The following is a 19,681-nucleotide window of genomic DNA, read 5'->3' as shown; positions in this document are numbered from 1 at the left end:
AGAGCTCTAGTAGTAGAAGGCTCTCATTTCCCAAAATTTGACAAGTTCTTTCCTTCCCGCCTGACACAAGCCCCCGTCCAAGTTTCACCTCCCAGTTCCATGTGTAGTTGATAATAAAAAATACGTTTCTGTTAACTACTGTTTCCATCATGTTCTTTTGGAGGAGGAGGGGAAAGGCGGTTGGTAATTGGACAGGACAGTCACCTTTGGCAGGGTACATAGGCGGGGGCAGGTACAGCAGCAGGGCACATACAGAGTGCAGTGACTAGTTACCCTGGTCAGTCTGTAAGGTGGTTTTCATGTTATGTGGTGGGGGGTGGGTTGCTCTGTGACTTTGTGGCGGGGGAGGGCAGTTACAGATCTTAAGCAGCGGTCCTTATGCAGGATCACAGAGCCATGCAGCAGGGGATGTGTAACCGTCCTCCCCCTGCCACAAAGTCACATAGCCCCCCCCATACACACAGTCCCGATCAGGAAGGGTGACAGGCTCCATTGAAACAACCAGCCCACCTCAGCGGAGCCTGTCAATCCTTGAGTTTAGAAGCTTCATTCGCGTCACTACACTACACCCGCTCCGCACCACAGTCTGCGTCCCAGTTTTAAAACATTCCCACGAAAACAGTAATAAAGAAAACGGTGTTCATTAACAAAGTAGAACTGATTTTATTTCGAAATGTGTGTTGGAAGGGGGTGAAGGGGGTATGTAACTGGAGAGGATAGTCAACATTAACTGGGTAAAGAAACGGGGGCAGGTTCAGCTTCTCTGTACACAAACTTAAAAGTCACAGGTTACCCTGCTCACTCAGGAACCTAGCTTTCAAAGCCTCCCGGATGCACAGCGCGTCCCACTGGTCTCTTCTAATCGCCCGGCTGTCTGGCTGTGCGTAATCAGAAGCCAGGCTATTTGCCTCAACCTCCCACCCCGCCATAAAGGTCTCCCCCCTTGCTCTCACAGAGATTGTGGAGCACACAGCAAGCTGCTATAACAATGGGGATATTGGTTTCGCTGAGATCACAGCGAGTCAGTAAGCTTCTCCATCTCCCCTTGAGACGGCCAAAAGCACACTCCACCACCATTCTGCACTTGCTCAGCCGGTAGTTGAAGAGTTCTTTTTCAGTGTCCAGGGCGCCAGTATAGGGCTTCATGAGCCAGGGCATTAGCGGGTAGGCTGGGTCCCCGAGGATGACTATAGGCATCTCCACATCCCCAACAGTTATTTTGTGGTCCGGGAAGTAAATACCTTGCTGCAGCCATCTAAACAGACCAGAGTTCCTGAAAACACAAGCGTCATGAACCTTGCCCGGCCATCAGACGTAGATGTTGGTAAAACGTCCCCTGTGGTCCACCAGTGCTTGCAGCACCATGGAAAAGTAGCCCTTTCTGTTAATGTACTGGCTGGCCTGGTGGTCCGGTGCCAGGATTGGGATGTGAATTCCATCTATGGCCCCACCGCAGTTTGGGAATCCCATCGCTGCGAAGCCATCTATGATCGCCTCCACGTTTCCCAGGGTCACTACCTTTGGCAGCAGTACATCAACCGATTGCCTTGGCTACTTGCATCACAACAACCCCCACGGTAGATTTGCCCACGCCAAACTGGTTCGCGACTGACCGGTAGCTGTCTGGCGTTGCAAGCTTCCAGAGGGCTATGGCCACTCGCTTCTGGACAGTCAGGGCTGCTCGCATCCGGGTGTCATTGCGCTTCAGGGCAGGGGACAGCAACCCACAAAGTTCAAGGAAAGTTCCCTTCCGCATGCGAAAGTTTCGCAGCCACTGGGATTCATCCCAGACCTGCAGCACTATGCGGTCCCACCACTCAGTGCTTGTTTCCCGTGCCCAGAATCGCCGTTCCACGGCATCAACATGACCCATTGCCACTGTGATGTCCTCGGCGCTGGGTCCCGTGCTTTCTGAGAGGTCTGTGCTACTCTCAGACTTCAGGCCCTCACCGCGGTGCCGTAGCCTCCTCGCCTGACTTATCTGCATCTGCCTCAGGGAAAGGTGGATGATAAGCTGCGAGGCGTTGAGAGCGGCCACAACTGCAGCGATGGTCGCAGCGTGCTCCATGCTCGCAGTGCTGTGGCATCCGCGCTGTCACTGACTAGAAAAGTGCGCGAACTGATTTCCCGCCGGCGCTTTCAGGGAGGGAGGGCGGGAGTGATGGACGGATGACGACAGTTACCCAAAAGCACCCTGGACACATTTTTTTTACCCAGAAGGCATTTGCGGCTCCACCCAGAATTCCAATGCGCAGCGGTGACTGCGGGAACTGTGGGATAGCTGCCCACAGTGCACCCACAGTGCACCGCTTCCAATGTCGACGCTTTCCCCGTTACTGTGGACTCACAAAGTCGAATTACTGTCCTTAGTGTGGACACACACGTTCGACTTTGCAATATCGATTCCAAAAATTCGATTTAAGTAAAATCGAACTACTCTCGTAGTGTAGACATACCCTGAGTTTTCCCAAGTTCCAAGTTAGCACCTTAGCCACTGGAATACCCTTTCTTTCCTATGCAACTAGCTATTCAGGCTTACATTTTCTGAAGTCACCAGTGATTTGGGGTTCTTCTGCTATTGAGAGGGAAATTTGAGATGCCTTTGTCCTGATTATTAGACGTTCTGAGTGTAACGCTATATGGAATCTGGGGGACACTTTAGGATATTATGAATACCAATAGTGTAAAATTGCAATGAATTATACCAGATATGCCATGTAAGATATCTGCAAAAATGTTAAAATTTGCCAGATATGATAATCACATTTATGTGTTTGTATCATCTTTGTATTTTGGGTAATGGATATGCACAGAACTCTAAGGCTTCCAAGCCTTGTGCTAGGCAGCTTGCGTTTGGGTGAAAGGAAGCACAGGCCTCATGGCAAAAGACTATAGAAGGCAGCTGCATCTTCTCCATTTTGTCATCAGTCCTGCTTCTTCTCTTCATCCTTGCTTTTTACCTCTGGAGTAACCTTTCTATAAACAAAGCTCTGAACAAAAGACTGAATGATCTAACCAAGCTGTGAATGTATTCCAGAGGGACTTTCAAGCAAGCCAACTCACCAATACTGCTAGGCACCTCATGGACTTTGAATCTTTGTATGCATGTAACTGCTTTACCATTTAACATCTCTCTCTTCTTGTTTTTTCTTTATAATAAACCTTTAGTTTTAGACACTGAAGGAATGGCTGTCAGCATGGTATTTTGGGTAAGATCCAAACCTATACTGACCTGGTAACGTGGCTGACCCTTTGGGGTCAGAAGAACATTCTTTTGGGGTCAGAGGAACATTTTGTAATGTGAGCAGAGTTTTTTAAATAACTTCTCACTGTACAGGGGCTGTGCTGATTGGTAGCCCAGAGAACTGGAAAGGGGCTGTGTGATTTCTTTTTTTGCTTCTTGATAACCAGTGTGGGGATCAGAAGTACAGTTTGTGACTAGTTGGAAGGTTTAACTTCAGTTTTACCCATCAGTCTTGGGATTATCTGCTCTCCCTTTCGCAGCCTGCCCTGATCTTGGGATTTCCAGTGAGGGCTGCCCCAGGCACACCAGGTCATACTGAGCACCAACAACTGCACTTGATTTTAAATGGTGTTTAATGGAGTCCTCAACATATCTGTAAATCTGGCTCACGTGACCAAAAAAATTAAGTACCCCAAATCACTGGCTACTTTCAAAAACTTCAGCAATAATATATAATGCATAACTCAATAGTAGTTATCGGTCATGCTTTGATTCACTTACATTAAGTAGTACCTCACTCCTTAAGTAGTCCCAATGACTTCAAAGTACTCAACGTGAGCAATGGCATCACAAACTCACTCTGTGTAAGTCTACATAAGTAAGGAGTACTGAATGGGCATTGCAAAAATATTACTGAAGTCATCATCATCATCATGATGATGTTCCTATTACACATCTGGCGTTTAGGGCAGTGACAGAGATCCTCCAAACCTGTCTTGTTTCTGGCAAGTAGATCCCCAGCCATGCTCCAGGTTTTTCAGCTCAGCTTCCACAGCTCTTCACCATGTTTATTTCAGACAGCCTCATTTTTGCTTGCCTTCAGGTGTCCATCTTATTGCAACTCTGGTGATGGATGCAGTTTCCATCCGAAGCACATGACCAATCCATCTCCAATGCTTCCTGGCAATGATGGTGCTCAAATCCTCTTGTATGCACTGTGTCAATAGATCTTGGTTTGAGATTGTTGTGGACCAAAAGATACAGATTTTTTTGAGGCAGGTTGTATGAAATGAAGATAGTTTGGACATGTCATACTTTCTCATTCCCCAGCATTCTGCACTATATAAAGTAGAGTTGAAAGTATGCACCTCTGATAAATGTTGAGTTTGGTTTTGGTGGTGTATTTTGATGATTTCCAGACTGTATTTAAGCTCCTGAAGGTTTTCCTGGCTTTATTGATTTTGTTCCGGATGTCCTGGCTTGTGCCAATATTTTGATGGTGCTGCTCAAGTGTGTGAATGTTTCTACATTGGTGAGAACATAATCCTCTATCCGTACAGGTGATGGTGAAGCAATATTAAAGGTCATGATATCTGTCTTATTGTGGTTGATTTTCAGTCCAATTTGCTGGCTGAATGCATTGAGTCGAGTTGTTTTTTTCTTGTATATGGTGTTGGGTATCATCTGCGAAGTCCAGGTCTTCCAGAGATGAAAAGAGTGTCCATTTAATGCCTCTTGGCATGTCTTCTGTTGTACACTGCATTACCCAGTCGATGGCAATGTTGAAGAGGATTGCAGACGTGACACACCCCTGATGTATTCCTGTTTTGACTTCAAAACTGAGCTCACTGTGATCAACACAGCATGTAAAGTTGAAAAAGAAGCTTTTTATGATGTTGATTATATGGAAAGGAATTTCATATGCCCATAGAATGCGCCATAGGCTGGTCCTGTGAATGCTATCAAAAGCCTTCTCAAAGTCTATGAAATTTATGGAGTTGCCATTGCCATTCTAGTTAATGTTCTATTATGTTTCATAGAGTAAAGATCTGGTCTGTGCATTCACGCCCTTTCTGAAAACCAGCTTGCTCTTTTCTGAGAACTCTATAAACTGCCTCTGATATACGCTGGACTATGATCTTACACAATACTTTGCTTGGCACAGATAAAAGTGTGGTGCCATGCCAGTTATTACAATCACTGAGTTCTTTTCTTTGAAATCTTCACTATAACCCCATCAGTCCACTCATCTGGCACTTTTTCCTTTTCCCAGAATGATGTAAATAGAGGGGCCAGGATAGATGCTGCTAATTTAGGATTTACTTTGAACAATTCTGCATTCAAGTTATCCTTGCCAGGAGCATTGCGATGTTTTAAGAATTTGATAGTTTGAATGATCTCTTCCTTATTTGGGGTGTCTGTGCTGATATCAAGATCTTCTTCTGCCTCCTGGATTTTGCTTCCTCTTTAGGTGGCTTCCTGTTCAGCAATTCTTTGAAATGCTCTGTTCAGCACATTTCTTGTTCTTTTTTGATTGTTAGCAGTTGTCCTTGTTTGTTCCTGGTGAGACTATTTATTGGTGTCTGCCGTTTATCACTGATAAACTGCGTCATTTTGTAGATGGTTCCTTGTTCACCACGAGTAGCTGCATCCTCTGCTTGTGTTGCCAGATTATCAATATGTCATTTGTTCACTCGTAAAGGCGTTTGACCTCCCGGTGTGCCTTGTTATACTGCTCATGGTATTTGTCCTTTAGCTTCTGGGATTTTTTGTCTAACACTTTTTTCTTCAGGGCTCGTCTGGTTTCTATGGCGTTCCATGTGCTGGGTTGTAATCAACTCCTTCCATCTCTGCTGCCTGTAGCCTAGACAGGCTTCATTGCTCTGTTTATAAATTGCTGTGACTTTGTTCCATTTCTTGTTGTTCTCCTCATCTGCAAGAGCTTGAAACCTGTTCTTTAACTGCAGAACAAAGGTTTTCTATATTTCAAGGGACTTTAGCTTGTCAATATCATAATGTCTATGTCCCTTGTTTGGTGGACTCACACTTCTCAGTTTTAGCTTGATGGAGGCTGTCACAAAGTGGTAGTCACTGCCAACATCTGCACTCCTTCTCACTTTCACATCTGTCAGTGAGCATCGCCATTTGCCATTGATCATAATATGGTCAATCTGGTTCTTATCTCTTCCATTTGGAGAACACCATGTCAGCTTGTTAATTTCAAGATGTTCAAATAGGGTTCCACCGATGAATAGGTCATTCATATTACAGAAATCAACAAGCCTTTCTCTGTTTTCATTCATGGTGCCACACCCATGTCTTCCCATTGCTCTGTCATTGTTTGTGTTGTCCTTACTGACCTTGGCATTTAGGTCTCCCATGATGATAGTTATGTTGTGGTGTGGTACTCTCTCTAACTCCACTGTAGTGTAAGGTAGAATTTGTCCTTTACTACTTCATAACTGTCATTTGTTGGAGCATAGCACTGAATCAGGGTGATATTATTATATTTCCCTTTCAGTCTGGCTCTCATAAGTCTGCTGCTGATGTATTTCCATTCAAGCAGGAAATGCTCCACTCCCTTCTTCAAAAGGATGGTGTAGTGAGGCGCCGCCCCGGAGACGGAAGAGCCCATCTGGAGACCGGAGTGGGCGGAGCTAGGGAGCTCTGAGCCTGCCCCTCATAGGGTCAGGCGGCGACCTGGAAGTATAAAGGCTTCCCTCAGAGCTCAGTAAGGCCCCATCCACCAGAGAGGCCAGGTGCCTCCAGCCTAGCCCGCGACTGGGAAAACCCCGTGGCCCAAAGCGACCGCCAGGACCTACCCTGCGCCCACTACCCAGAGGAGTTGCCGAGCCTGCCACTCGCTGAGAAACCTATGGTGCTGGACCTCCCAGAGGACAGCACCCGGACCCAGGTACAACACAAGGGGGAGTTTGGAAGTAGCCCGGAGGCAGCCAACCCTAGTCTGGCTGCAGCACTGCCAGAGCCCATGTCAGTGTGTTGCGGCCAGGATCCCCACAGACTCAGCAGCAGGTCTTCTGCCACTGCTAGGGCCCCGGGCTGGGATGCAGTGGAGTGGGAGGGCCTGCGTCCCCCGTGCTACCCAATTCGTGGGTGGCAGTCTCCCCCTCCCACCAGACCTGAGGAGGCTCGGGCCTATTGTTATTGCTCAGCCCTGCCTGAGGGCCTGAGCTCCTGGCCCTGTATTGCCCCACCCTGACCTAGGGCCTGGGCTTGCTACAAATTGTACTTCTATTGCTCGGCCCTGCCTGAGGGCCTGAGCCCTGACTCATTGTTGCCTTGCCCTGACTCAGGGCCTGGGCTCCCTACTGTTTGTACTATTGTTGCTCAGCCCTACCTGAGCTCCTGACTCTGTATTGCCCCGCCCTGATCTAGGGCCTGGGCTTGCTACAAACTGTACTGCTACTGCTCAGCCCTGCCTGAGGGCCTGAGCCCTTGACTCTTTGTTGCCCCGCCCGGACCCCCGTGGACATACTAATTCCCCCGAATGACAACTGTATGTAGTGAGCTGGTGTGGCTCCCCACCGCCCTGGAGAGGGTCGAGCCCTGGCTAACCCTTGTACAGATGGCAATACCATCATGGTGTTGTCCATCATCCCATCCAGAAAACAGCAAAGTTTCTCCCGAGGCTGCTGTTAATCTTCCTGATCCCATCCATCTGCTCTTGCTGACACCCAGGATGTGTAAGCTGTAGCGTCTCATCTCTGATGTGACCTGAGCTAGCTTCCCTGTTTCGTACATTGTCCATACTTTCCAAAAACCAGGTTTGTTTTTTGTCTTGATGTTGAGCACTTCAGTCTTCATGTCAATGGCTTCCTTTTGGCTTTCACCACTGGCAGTCATACAGGTCATTGACTCCAGAAGGTCATCACACAAAGTAATGGTCGGTGTCTCTGTTGCTGTTTCCGTTACATATTTTGTTTTTACAGGACAGGGTTGTTAGCCCTGTGCCTAACCCCCAACCAGAAGGACTAGGGTGTCTGTTTTGTCTGGCCCCTCCCCCACAGACCAATCTGGCATAGTTGAACCTACCAGGAGCAAAAAGCCCCCGCTGACACAGACTCTGGGGATCATTGGAGCACACAAGCTGTCCCGCCATGACAAGGCATGGACATCAGAGGACAGATTACTGAAGTACCGGGCTTTTAAGTTTGTGTCAAGAGATGTTGGATTATAAAAACCATAGAACCTCATTATCTGAAAACCTCTGTTATCCAAAACTGAATCATATGACCTTACATGCATCATTTACGCCCCTTCTTATCTAAGTTCTCATTGATTCCATATCCATATTCTTCATATGTAAAGAGACTATATTATATTTTTTAGTTTTGGCTTTTCATCATCAATATTGTCTAAACATTTTCATTTCCATTGTACGCCCCCATTTTAAAGATAAAAATGTTGGTGTAAAATGTTCAGAGAATTAATTAGCCTCACACTTCCAATTACTGTTAATAAGAGTTACTCATCTAAATCACAGCTCAGCATGCTAAAATTCCACCTTATTATTATTACTATTTATTATACATTTTTCCTCTTTCATCTTTATTGATACAGTTTCTCATTATACAGCTGTGATCTCTATACTGTGTAACATCATCCTAACATTCTTCTTTTTGTGTTGCTGTAGTTCCTGTGTGTTAAAAACAAAACATGAAAGACATGGGTCTAAATTCACTAAACTGGAATTTCCAGTCCCTGGAGTTGAGAAAAACCTGTGTGGTTATTATGAAAGGGGAAAAAATGTGTTTTTTTTCCCCCCTGGGTTTTTCATTATTTGAACTTTTATGTCACTCATACAATATTATTGATCCCAGAGACAGGCTCTAATTTCAGTTTTGCTAATGAAAACTTTAACTGTTCTAAAAAATCAAAAGGGAACTGATGAGAACATTAAGATTCTTGATACACCTAAAAAGAAGCAACACAAAGATTATAGAACTGTCAGAAGTCTAGAAGGGAAAGTCTGGTGACTTGAGAGTGAGGGTCATGTGCAGAGTGACCATACATCCCCATTTGGCTGGGACAGTTTCCTTTTTAAGCTCTGTCCTGGACATCATGCCTTTTTCAGCAAAACTGGATATTTGTCCCTTTTGCTCTTGCCAACTGGTGATTTCTATGCTATTCAGAATAGATTATTCTACTTGAAATGAAGCCATTTTTATTATTTAGAGCATCCATGATACAGTTTAAAAAAAAGTATTTGGATCAATTAAGTGGTGACTTACCACAACACCATAAATCAGAGCTTTTCAAACTTTGGGGTGCACCCCCCCCCAGGGGGCAGAAGAATGTTCACGGGGGGCAAGCAGCAATGCCAGGTGGTTCGGGCCTGACCCGATGCCAGGTGGCTCGGGCCAGCTCCAGATGGTAAGACTTGGGCCAGTGGTGATGCCAGGCAGCTCGAGCCAGCGGCAATGCCAAGCTGCTTGGGCGATCCCCGCATTGGTTCACGCCCTGAAGGACAGCAGAAAGAGAAGGAACAATGCCAGTATCTACTGAATTGTAAGTAAAAATATATCAAACTATAAAATATATGAGCATATATGAAACTACCTTATCTTTTTTATGTTCTGTATGTAAACTCCACTGAGCACTGACCATCTCTTACCCAGTGTCCCGTTTTCAGTTTAGGGATTTATGGTCATCCTACTCATGTGTGAAATCAATTAATGGCAGCTGAAAAGATAGAATGGATGGAGTTGTGAACATACAGTGAGGGCTTCATTTGGTAGACTCTGGAAACTTCTGAAAAGTGATCCGGTCATATGATTTGTCTAGTTAATTTCATATAGAATAAGTTTGTCTGAAGTGTTGAATTCACTAGATGGTTGTTATTCATTCTAACTGTAGTATTTATGAAAGTTACTGATAAATACTGTTAATAGGTGATTATGGTTTAGCAAATACCAATCATCAGTGTAAGAATTGAGTCAGTTAATCCTGAGAAACTTCTTTCTCATCTAGCTTTTAAAAAAAAAAAAAAATGAGGAGCTACATATTGTACTCCCAATATATTTAAAGAAGGTTATGCCACAGTTTACTTTCATCATAGTGGTGGAAAACTGTGGCAGTAACTTGCTAAAGACTCATCAGCTGAATTAGGAATTTTGTCCAGCTTTGAAAGACCTGCCTGCACTTCTGTCTAGCCATCAGTTAGGTTTTTATAACATTTCAACTACAGCAATGAATTTAAGTACTGAAAGAGCAAATAAATTGGTAAAAGTCTATTTGTATTGAAGGGCAAATAAGTTTAACTAGCTGGTAGGCTGGGGGTTCTATTTTTCTTGTGTTTTAGTTGAAGAATAGTAAACTTTTGATTTTGGACAATGTATTAGCCTTTTTATATTTAGGGAATAAATGTTTATGAACTGTGTCATATAGTATGTGCTTTGTGTTTCATTTAATACATTTTTTTCATGTTTTTTATGGAAAAACACTTTTTTTCGAGGGGGGGGGAATTATAACTTGTACATTCCTTTTCTATTAACTGCACTGGCTGTCTGCCTGAAACTGGCTGAGAGTTTTCATAGCATTTTAGTGATCAGATTTATTATTATTTTAGTATTTCATATAAGAAAACTTTGATTTACTGGTCGTAGAAAACAGAAATGTGAAAACAGGCATATTTTAAACTGGCAGTTTTCTTCATTGAAGTGACATTTTAGCTTTGAACAAATGCAACAAATGGAGAAAGGTAAATGTGCTGCCTAAGAAATAATGTGTCATCTTTCAGCCTGGTAAGTGTGTAAAATGTTTTTCCTGCAAAGTACTTCTGTTGATTTATAAAATAAGCTGAAGGAGCCTAAATCCATTTTAAAGAACTGTTTTGGCAGTGTTAAATAATAGGAAGTCAACTATGTATAATAAAAGTAAATTTTATTTACTGATTTGGAGGAGAACTTCGCATTTGAAGTTCAAACTGTCATTAGAAGCCCCTGATGGATATGCATGCTTACTATGTAGAGCAGAGTGCTCCTTAATTTGTTCTAGATTTACTTTTAAAAAAAACTGATATTAATATACAGTGGATAATGTAACAACATATAGAAAAACAGAATAATCTAGTGGATTAAACATGGATCAGAAGCTAGTATCAACTTTCTAACCCTGATCATATCATTAACTCACTACAAATAAAATTCATCCAAAGTGGTGCAGAGGTTTCTATGCACTATTTATGCCCCATGTTATGCACTGAAATAGAATTTGGATGATTTATAGATCCTTGTGTAGGAGTGGTGCCAACAGACTGGCCCTTTGAGATATAATCAAGTAAGTTCAGTAGAAATAACTTTTTGCCTAACGGTTGGGATCTTACTGATGAAGCTCCTGTTAGTGCGAGCGATCCCAAACAATGTGCTCCTGAAAGTAATGCAAAAATCTGAGTGCGTTTGTTAGGATACATTTATCATTTATATTTCTTGCGGAAATATTTCTTAAGACCGCTTCAGTGTAGGAGAGAGATTTGTTGGACCCCCCAGAGGAGCCCACATCAGACATCAAGTGAAAGCGGTATGCTGAATGAGACTCCATTCCAGTGAATATTGAATCCACTTCTGTTCAGAAAGCTGAATATCCACTCCAGGACTGACTGTCAACTCTGATCCATTGTGATGAGAGAGAAGGCAGAGGGCAATTTGTTTGCAAACAGAATGAAGTTTGGATGCAAGCCTGGAAATCTTTCCACTTGGAGCCTATGATAAATTAAATGTTAAATTGTTCAACACCTTCTTTAAGCAAGGTTTTAGCTCATAGCCCAAACTGAAACTGCTTGATGACTGACAATAACAAATTCCACTTATACAACAGCTGGCTGAAGGAGACATTACAGAGTTTGTATAAAGGCCAAGAAAGAGACAGGAGGCTCAAGAGGGAGGTGAAGAAATGGTGTGAGTGTGTAGAGTTGTCAGTGAGCAAGCTTTTGAACATGAAGATTAAAGAGCAAAATATTAGGGGGGAAAATAGCTTACAATGAAAGAAGAAAACAGCTGTGTTGTCTTTTAGATTTTGGAGGGAAATGCTAACATAGCAAGCCCCAATATGTCTCAGTGGCTGAGTACTATTGGGTGAGACTCTTGCCAATGAATTACTTAACACTGTGTCAGTGGAGCCACTGATGAGACAGACTGCTTCTTTCCCTCACCCAAGTACATTACTGCTGTGATGCTCACAGTCCCTACTGGCCCAGAACATGATTGACTGTTTATACCTGTGTTGTAACCTACTGGTATTCACTGAAACATGAATGAAACAGATGGCTAAATACACCACTGGTGTGAATAGATGCAGCTTCATTGGCTGATCAACTTGAAGCTGCTTACAGCAGCAGTGGCAAAGTGGCCTACAGCAGCACACTTCACATTGATTTTTGTTATTACCTCTGCTGGTAAGCATAGACATTTTATCAATAATAATTTGTGTAATATGTTCGTATTTATGTTTTCTTCATTTTGGCAAGCAATACTCAAGGATTGTATGCTTCATTGGGTTTCTGCCCTCAGTAGATAACCTCTCACAAATATTCAATAGGACATTTTTCTCCTGTTTTGTTCACCAATGGCTTTTCAACCTTTTATAAGGTTTGGCTTATTTTCCCTCCTTTCCCCCCCCCCCAACCCTCTATCAGCCAGCATTCAGAATAAGTACTCTGTGGATGTAAAAACATAATATGATGCAACAGCAAAGAACAGCCATATCTCTTCCGTCAGAATCACCTTTATTTTAAATAGAGCTGTGAGGGGAAACTGTTTTTTTTTTCATTTTGCCCAACTTTTTGCAATTGCAAAATATATCCCTGTGCCACATTGGAATGAACCCAAGACCTTTAGAATTTGTTTGTGGAAAAGTCAGAGGTAGCGCACACACCCAAATTAAGTAACAGTTCAGTGGTTAGCACACTTACGTGGTATGTGGGAAACCCAGGTTCAACTCCCTGCTCAACCCAATATAGTGCCCTATAGCCCCACTAAGTCACCTAATCATCAGGCTAGAGTCAGTCTCTGGCTCTCACCATCTCTCTCATTACAGCTGTTCCAATTTGTCTCAACAATTGAATAATCATTGAAACAAGGACTTGAGCCCAGCTTTTCCCTAACCCAGGTGAGTGCCCTAGCCATTAGGCTATTGCCTAGTTGGGAGGGGTGGCTTTCTCACCTTTCCTGACAAAAGTTTAATTGAAATTGGTACATCCCCATGGAAAGTTTCGATTTCAACAAATGGGCATTTTCTGATGAAAAAACTGTTCCAATTAAAATTCCCAACCAGCTCTAATTCTATATAAAGAGAACAAAGTTAAGTCTCCATGAGCGAGTAGATTTATAACCTTGTCTACATTGCCATTACTCTTACAATCTCCCCATACTAAAGTTTCACCAGCTCTAGCAACAATCTGAAGATGAAATTTCAGCTGCCTTTGTGGGAGAAGGGATGAGCGCAGTACACAGTCACAACCTGAAAACACCATGCTGCTGAAGAGGAGATGACAAAGCAAATAATTGAATGGTAATGCTCAACATACTTATGATTTAACTTTGTAAACATTTTCTATCATCACTTGTACCTACCATTTAATAAAACATTGTATAAAAATTATAGTACAGTTTTTCATGAACAAATTGTTGTCTGTAAGCCCTCTGTAGCACAAAGTTCTATGTTGGGACAATGTAGTCACATAATCTTGTAAAACCTTGCATATGAGTAGTCCATTGCATCCAAGGTGTACTTTCGTAAGGACGAGGTCCTCCGTTTGTATGTCTTACATCTTTTTCCTGGATTAATTCTAGACTGAAGAACCAAATGAAAGGTCAACTTTGGTACCAATTTTGCCTTGGAAAATGCTCTGTTGGACAAGCTGTCGGCACCTGTTTGTAAAGTACAGAATTTCTGGAAACTAGATAGTTTGCCAATTATTTTGCATGTATTTTAGGAATGTATCTGAATCACCTTTTACTAATCAGCTTGCTTTTAGTAGTGATGTCATTTAAGCACTTTGGAAAATGTAACAATAGTCTTATTTTCTAACAAATCAGTTAAAATCCTTTCAGTACACTTTTCCTGTCTTTAGCTTGATTATCTGTATCAGTCAGTGGAATTAATATTGTCTTTAATCTCTCTTAATGAATAACTTCACATATTTAATTTAAATTATTTTATAAATCAAAAAAACAAAAAAACCTTACTTCAGGTAAATGGTTAGCTCTGTAATTCATGGGCCAGATCCTAAGTTTGTGTAAATTGGCATAGTTCTACTGAAAGAGGACATTATTTCTTAGACAGTCAATTTATACCAATTTAAGATCTGGCCTATACATTATTGAAAACTATAACTATTTTCATTTGACTAAGTTCATAAGTTAACTTTGATAACACAACTGTATCATTTATAATTAATGTCTTAAGTGGTTGGATAAATAAGTTAATTATTTTTCATTTTAGGTCAAGCATCATTTAATTTTTGCATCATTACCAAGTACTTTCTATCACAAAAATTAGATAAATTTTACTTCAGCTACCTGACCAAACTATTTTAGTACATTCTGGTTTCTCAGGGCCATGCTGCAAGTTGTTCTCAAATTCCAGTTTGAGAATTTCCAAACAGAGGAAATTATATAAAGGATTAAATAAATATAATAATCAAACAGAGGCCCTGGAAACTGATGAATGCAGTCTTCTACCCCCTCACTCCTATTATATTTGATTTAATCCTTTATATAAAACTCCATCTCCAATCGACACCAAAAGTTTTTTGAAAAGGTAAAATAAAAAAAATAAAAACATTTCCCCCCAAAGCAATGCTTTGAAAACATTTCTTGTAAAGAACCTCTGCATCTCTTGGGAATATTTCTATACACCTTTCCATGCACCGTTCCTGCCAAGTAGCAGAACATCTGCAACTCCACATTCAGTACTCAGATAAAAGCATTTCTGGGGATTTAGGCAGGCAAAGGGGATTGGTCCTGTTTGGAGAGATGACATCACCAGGCACCTGATACATACTTCCCATTCTATTGGGATGTGCACAGTGGAGGCCAAGAACTTTCCAATAACCACCCAGAGTAACAAAGACTGCTGTGTTCTCACTATGCATTGCTGAGCCTATGCGCTACTGCAAAGGAAAAACCATGTTCAAATTCTCAGTGGTCCCACAGACTCCTCATCACAGGGCAGTATTAGGGAGGGCAGTACCCACATCCTCTATACCAGTGTTTCCCAAACTTGGGACGCCGCTTGTTTAGGGAAAGCCCCTGGCAGGCCGGGCTGGTTTGTTTACCTGCCGCGACTGCAGGTTCGGCCGATCGCGGCTCCCATTGGCCGCAGTTCACCACTCCAGGCCAAAGGGAGCTGCTGGAAGCGGCGTGGGCCGGGGGACATACTGTTTGGGAGACACTGCTCTACACAACAATAGCCAGACCAAGGCCCAGATCTAACTTAAACATAAGCATAACATCAATCACATGAATAGTTCCATTGATTTTTGTGGGATTACTCATGTGTTTAAATTTATACCTGTCCTTAAGTGTTTTGCTGTACCTGGGGCCCAGTACCCAGCAATCCCCAAAATTTGCTTGGTTTCCATCTTCCCACTCTATGCATTTCCACCCCTTTGCCACCCTTGTACTTATCTAAACTTGTTTGTCCTTTCAGTATCTACTTATTCCCTTAAAGCGCAGAGTGAGGAGACTGTGGTAACTGGGCTGGCAAAGTAAAACTAGGATGTCAAGATTTTGCTCCAAATTTCTATAGCGTATGTGGGAGTTTGAACATGAAGCTTCATGTAAACCTCAGAAGCCATGATGTAAACTTGCCAATTTGGCTATTCTGTAACAAACCAGTGACAAGCCAAACCAGATTGTTTTACACAGCCTTCATATTAATTTGCAAGTTATTGGGGAAAAAAGCACTATTATTAGTGTAGTAGTATCATAGATACTGATATAAATTGGTACAGATTTCCCCTCAATTTCAGTGTCACACATTCCAGTAAAACTTGTATCCTTTTTGTAGGCCTCATATATAAAAATAAATATAGTGCTCATGAAATGTGATCCATTGACAGAAATGCAGGCCAAATTCCTCCATCTGTCTACTGAGTCGGTGCAACAAGGGCAACAAAATGATATTATCTCACACCTGACCTTGCAACAGGGCCTCATCCAAGATTAGGAATCCTTCCCCCCTCACCCCCTCCCACCCCAAACGTGGAAGGATAGTTCACCTTTCATGTTTATTAAAGCCATAACCTCTTTTTCCATGACTGCCAACAGAGGTTCCATTTGTAAAAGCGTGTTGGTTGGTTTTGGTGTGGGGAGACTCTTGATAAACCACATCAGAGAGGAGTTTTCACAGTGCCAAACAGCACCATATGCCTGACTCTGCAAACTTTTGTACTCGCTGTATTGTCACTGGCTTTCTTTACTCCTTTGAAATAAAAAAAATGCAGTAATATTTAGAAGTGATTTTTTTGGCACTTTGATTTAAAAAATTATGTAGTGGAAGAAATACTCATTACTCATAATCACATAGGAAATTATAGGTTAAAAAGAAATGAGAAAGGAAGAAAAACTGGATTGGACATCTACTGTATCAGAAGTACGTTTAATGATAAGTATCAGAGGGGTAGGCGTGTTAGTCTGAATCTGTAAAAAGCAACAGAGGATCCTGTGGCACCTTTAAGACTAACAGAAGTATTGGGAGCATAAGCTTTCGTGGGTAAGAACCTCATTTCTTGCATCTGAAGAAGTGAGGTTCTTACCCACGAAAGCTTATGCTCCCAATACTTCTGTTAGTCTTAAAGGTGCCATGGGACCCTCTGTTGCTTTTATTTAATGATAAGTGAGACGGAGAAAAAATTGAACTTTCATTTGAAATCTTCTCCACCTTGATGGCTCAGATTAATTGTAAACCAAATCCTGCTTTTTCAAAAATCAAAAGTGAAGGCTGTCATTGTGTGCCCATCTCTAAAAACCCTGAGCTCAGTCCTTGGGAGTGCTGAGCACACTCAACCTGTTAGCATCGGTGGGTTTTTAGGGTTCTGGGCATCCCAGAGCTAAACCTAAAGTGAGGATTTTGTTTCGGTTATGGAATGTTAGTGTTGCTGTCTCATGAATTACTTTGTTGGTTTCACTGTAGGCAGAAACATGCTTGAAAAAAGATATTTTGAGCTTCTACTAAACCTGAAACATAAAGTACAGAAATATATTAGTGAATGGATTGTTAGTATTTTTGATACATATGTGTACACCTTATTATTGTTTTTGTCTACAGGAGTGTTTACAACACTTTTTTCCAGTATGGAAGTAACTATCATAACAGTTATATGTAGATTCATAGATTCATAGATTCTAGGACTGGAAGGGACCCTGAGAGGTCATCGAGTCCAGTCCCCTGCTCTCATGGCAGGACCAAATACTGTAGCATAGACTTAAGTTACAATAAGACTTTGTTTATAGGAGAACTTTCAGATCTTTGGGACATAGAGGAAATACAGATGCCTGTAAAAAAATAAATTATATTATATTATTTGTGGCCACCTGTGTGTAATAATTTGAGAATTAGTGATTGCAGAATTGTTTGTAGGTTTAGGGGACATCTGCATGATTTATATATAGCTGTTGAAGATGGGGGGGGAAAGTAATAAACAGAGATATAATGTTTGTATTATAATTGTATTATGAATGAAAAGAAATAAAGTGTCCAATAACATCTGTAGCTGTCTTTGGAGGATAAACTGTTCCAATGAACTCTGATAATCCATATGGTGCTTGGTATGAGAGATTGTAATGTGGGCACTACTGTTAAATCATGTATAAATAATCGTGATGGGAAACTTCCAAATCAGTACTTATCCTTGTATAACAGAAGCTCAGTGTTGCCAACCAGGAAATATTCTCTCCTCCTGTGGAGCAGATCAGACTTCTGGGGGCACATTCTTGTTCTCTGAAGTAGACAGGTCTTTGGTGGTGGCAGCAGCAGCTGTAGTTGGGGAATAGATATAGTCTCCTCCTCTACTGAACCTTGATTTAGCTGCTCTCTTCCAGCTGAGCAGCTTCCTTGGACTTCTCTACTATTTGCACCTGTGGGCATACCCAATATCTCTCAAATCTCAGTGTACGCAAGAATTCGGAATGCATAGTGTACATTAGCCCAGATCCAAGTACTGGTAAGAGCAAAGAGATGGGTAGCAGTAGGGCAACTTTAGAGGCTACTGCATTCTAGTACCCAGCTGCTGCTAATGGGAGAAGGTAGGCTGACCTGTTATCTGAATGCATACTTCACCAGAAGGTGGGATTAGGCTGGCTAGCTCTTCTCAAAAGCCATCTTGTAGAGGAAGGGTTCTCCTGAGACCTCTCAAAAGGTGACCTACAAGGAGCATCCCAAATCCCAAGAAAGGGAGAATAGTGAAGGTTCTCTCTACTTCATTTTTTGCCTAAATGGGGTCACTCATGTGTAATCACTTGAGTACTAAAAGCTACTACTATAGAGTTGTCTAAGGGCTTCTCTCCGTTCAAAATTTCACAGTTGAGCCTAAGGGGCAATTGTAAACCAATTTAGTTAAATCAGTGCCAAAGGCTCTGTGAATGTTCTTAGTTTGCTTTAAAACAGATTTATTTAATTTTAGCTTAAATTGATTAGGAACAGATTTAAGCAAAACCAAAATAAGAGTGTCTACACAGGGATTTCCACAGATTTAACTAAATGGGTTTAAATGAACCATTTAAACTGAACTGATATAAATTTGTAAGTAGACAAGGTTTAAGATTAGAAGAGGTACTTTTAGGTGTGTAGTTAATCAGCTATTAATTGGATAATTAAAGGGAACAAATGCTAGCATAGTGCTCAAGAGATTAGTGTTGTAACCATAGAATTGCAGAAGCTAGGAACTGAAATAATGATGTGTGAAATAAAGACAAAAATATAAAGATTAATTCTGACAGACACCAATAGGTCAGAGAAGTGGAGCTGGTTAGATTGAAAAAGCAAGTTTGCTCTAATGAGAAGTCATGAAGAACTGTCTTTTGGTTACACCAGTAATATCAGTTTAGCTATTATTCATATGATGTACAAAATATAATTAGCAGCAATGAGGTGCTTCTGTCCCTCCAGTTAATCTGAAGGGTCCCTGATCAGCAAAAATGCTGGAAAAATGGTAAGACAGTTCTAAACTTTACAGAAGCAGCAGAAGGGACACATGATAGCCAGCAAGATTCCATGATATTACAACTTTGCTGAACAAGATGTCCAAAGGATTTTTTGAAACTTTGAGACTAGAAACATAATTTCCTTCCCAGAAAGATACCATGGATCATCTAGACATTTTTTTTACATTTATTAAAAATAATATAGTATTTGAGAACTCCAGTTTTCACAAGTATGGCAGCTGGTGTCACACACTATGGATTGTTTCATTAAAAAAAAAAGCTTAGTCATAATGCACACAAAAATGTCACTATATCATGGCACTGTGTAAGAGGATATTGTCAAAATTCAGCCTATTGCCATTTGTAGGAACAAGTCTCAGTCATAGATTATCAACATAGACTGATCTTGAGAACAGATAAATTATAGTAGGAAAACCTTCTCAAGTGCCACTGTAAAATAAAATTATTCTAGTGGCACCACAGTGAATTCTAGCAAGAACAGAATTGACAAAGTCTGTGAGTACTATGGTAGTTGAAGGGTCTCGCCTGAAGA

This window comes from Chrysemys picta, chromosome 5 (genome assembly GCF_011386835.1).
Source record: "Chrysemys picta bellii isolate R12L10 chromosome 5, ASM1138683v2, whole genome shotgun sequence".
In the NCBI taxonomy this organism is placed as follows: Eukaryota; Metazoa; Chordata; order Testudines; family Emydidae; genus Chrysemys; species Chrysemys picta.
Note: the sequence above shows the minus strand (reverse complement) of the source record.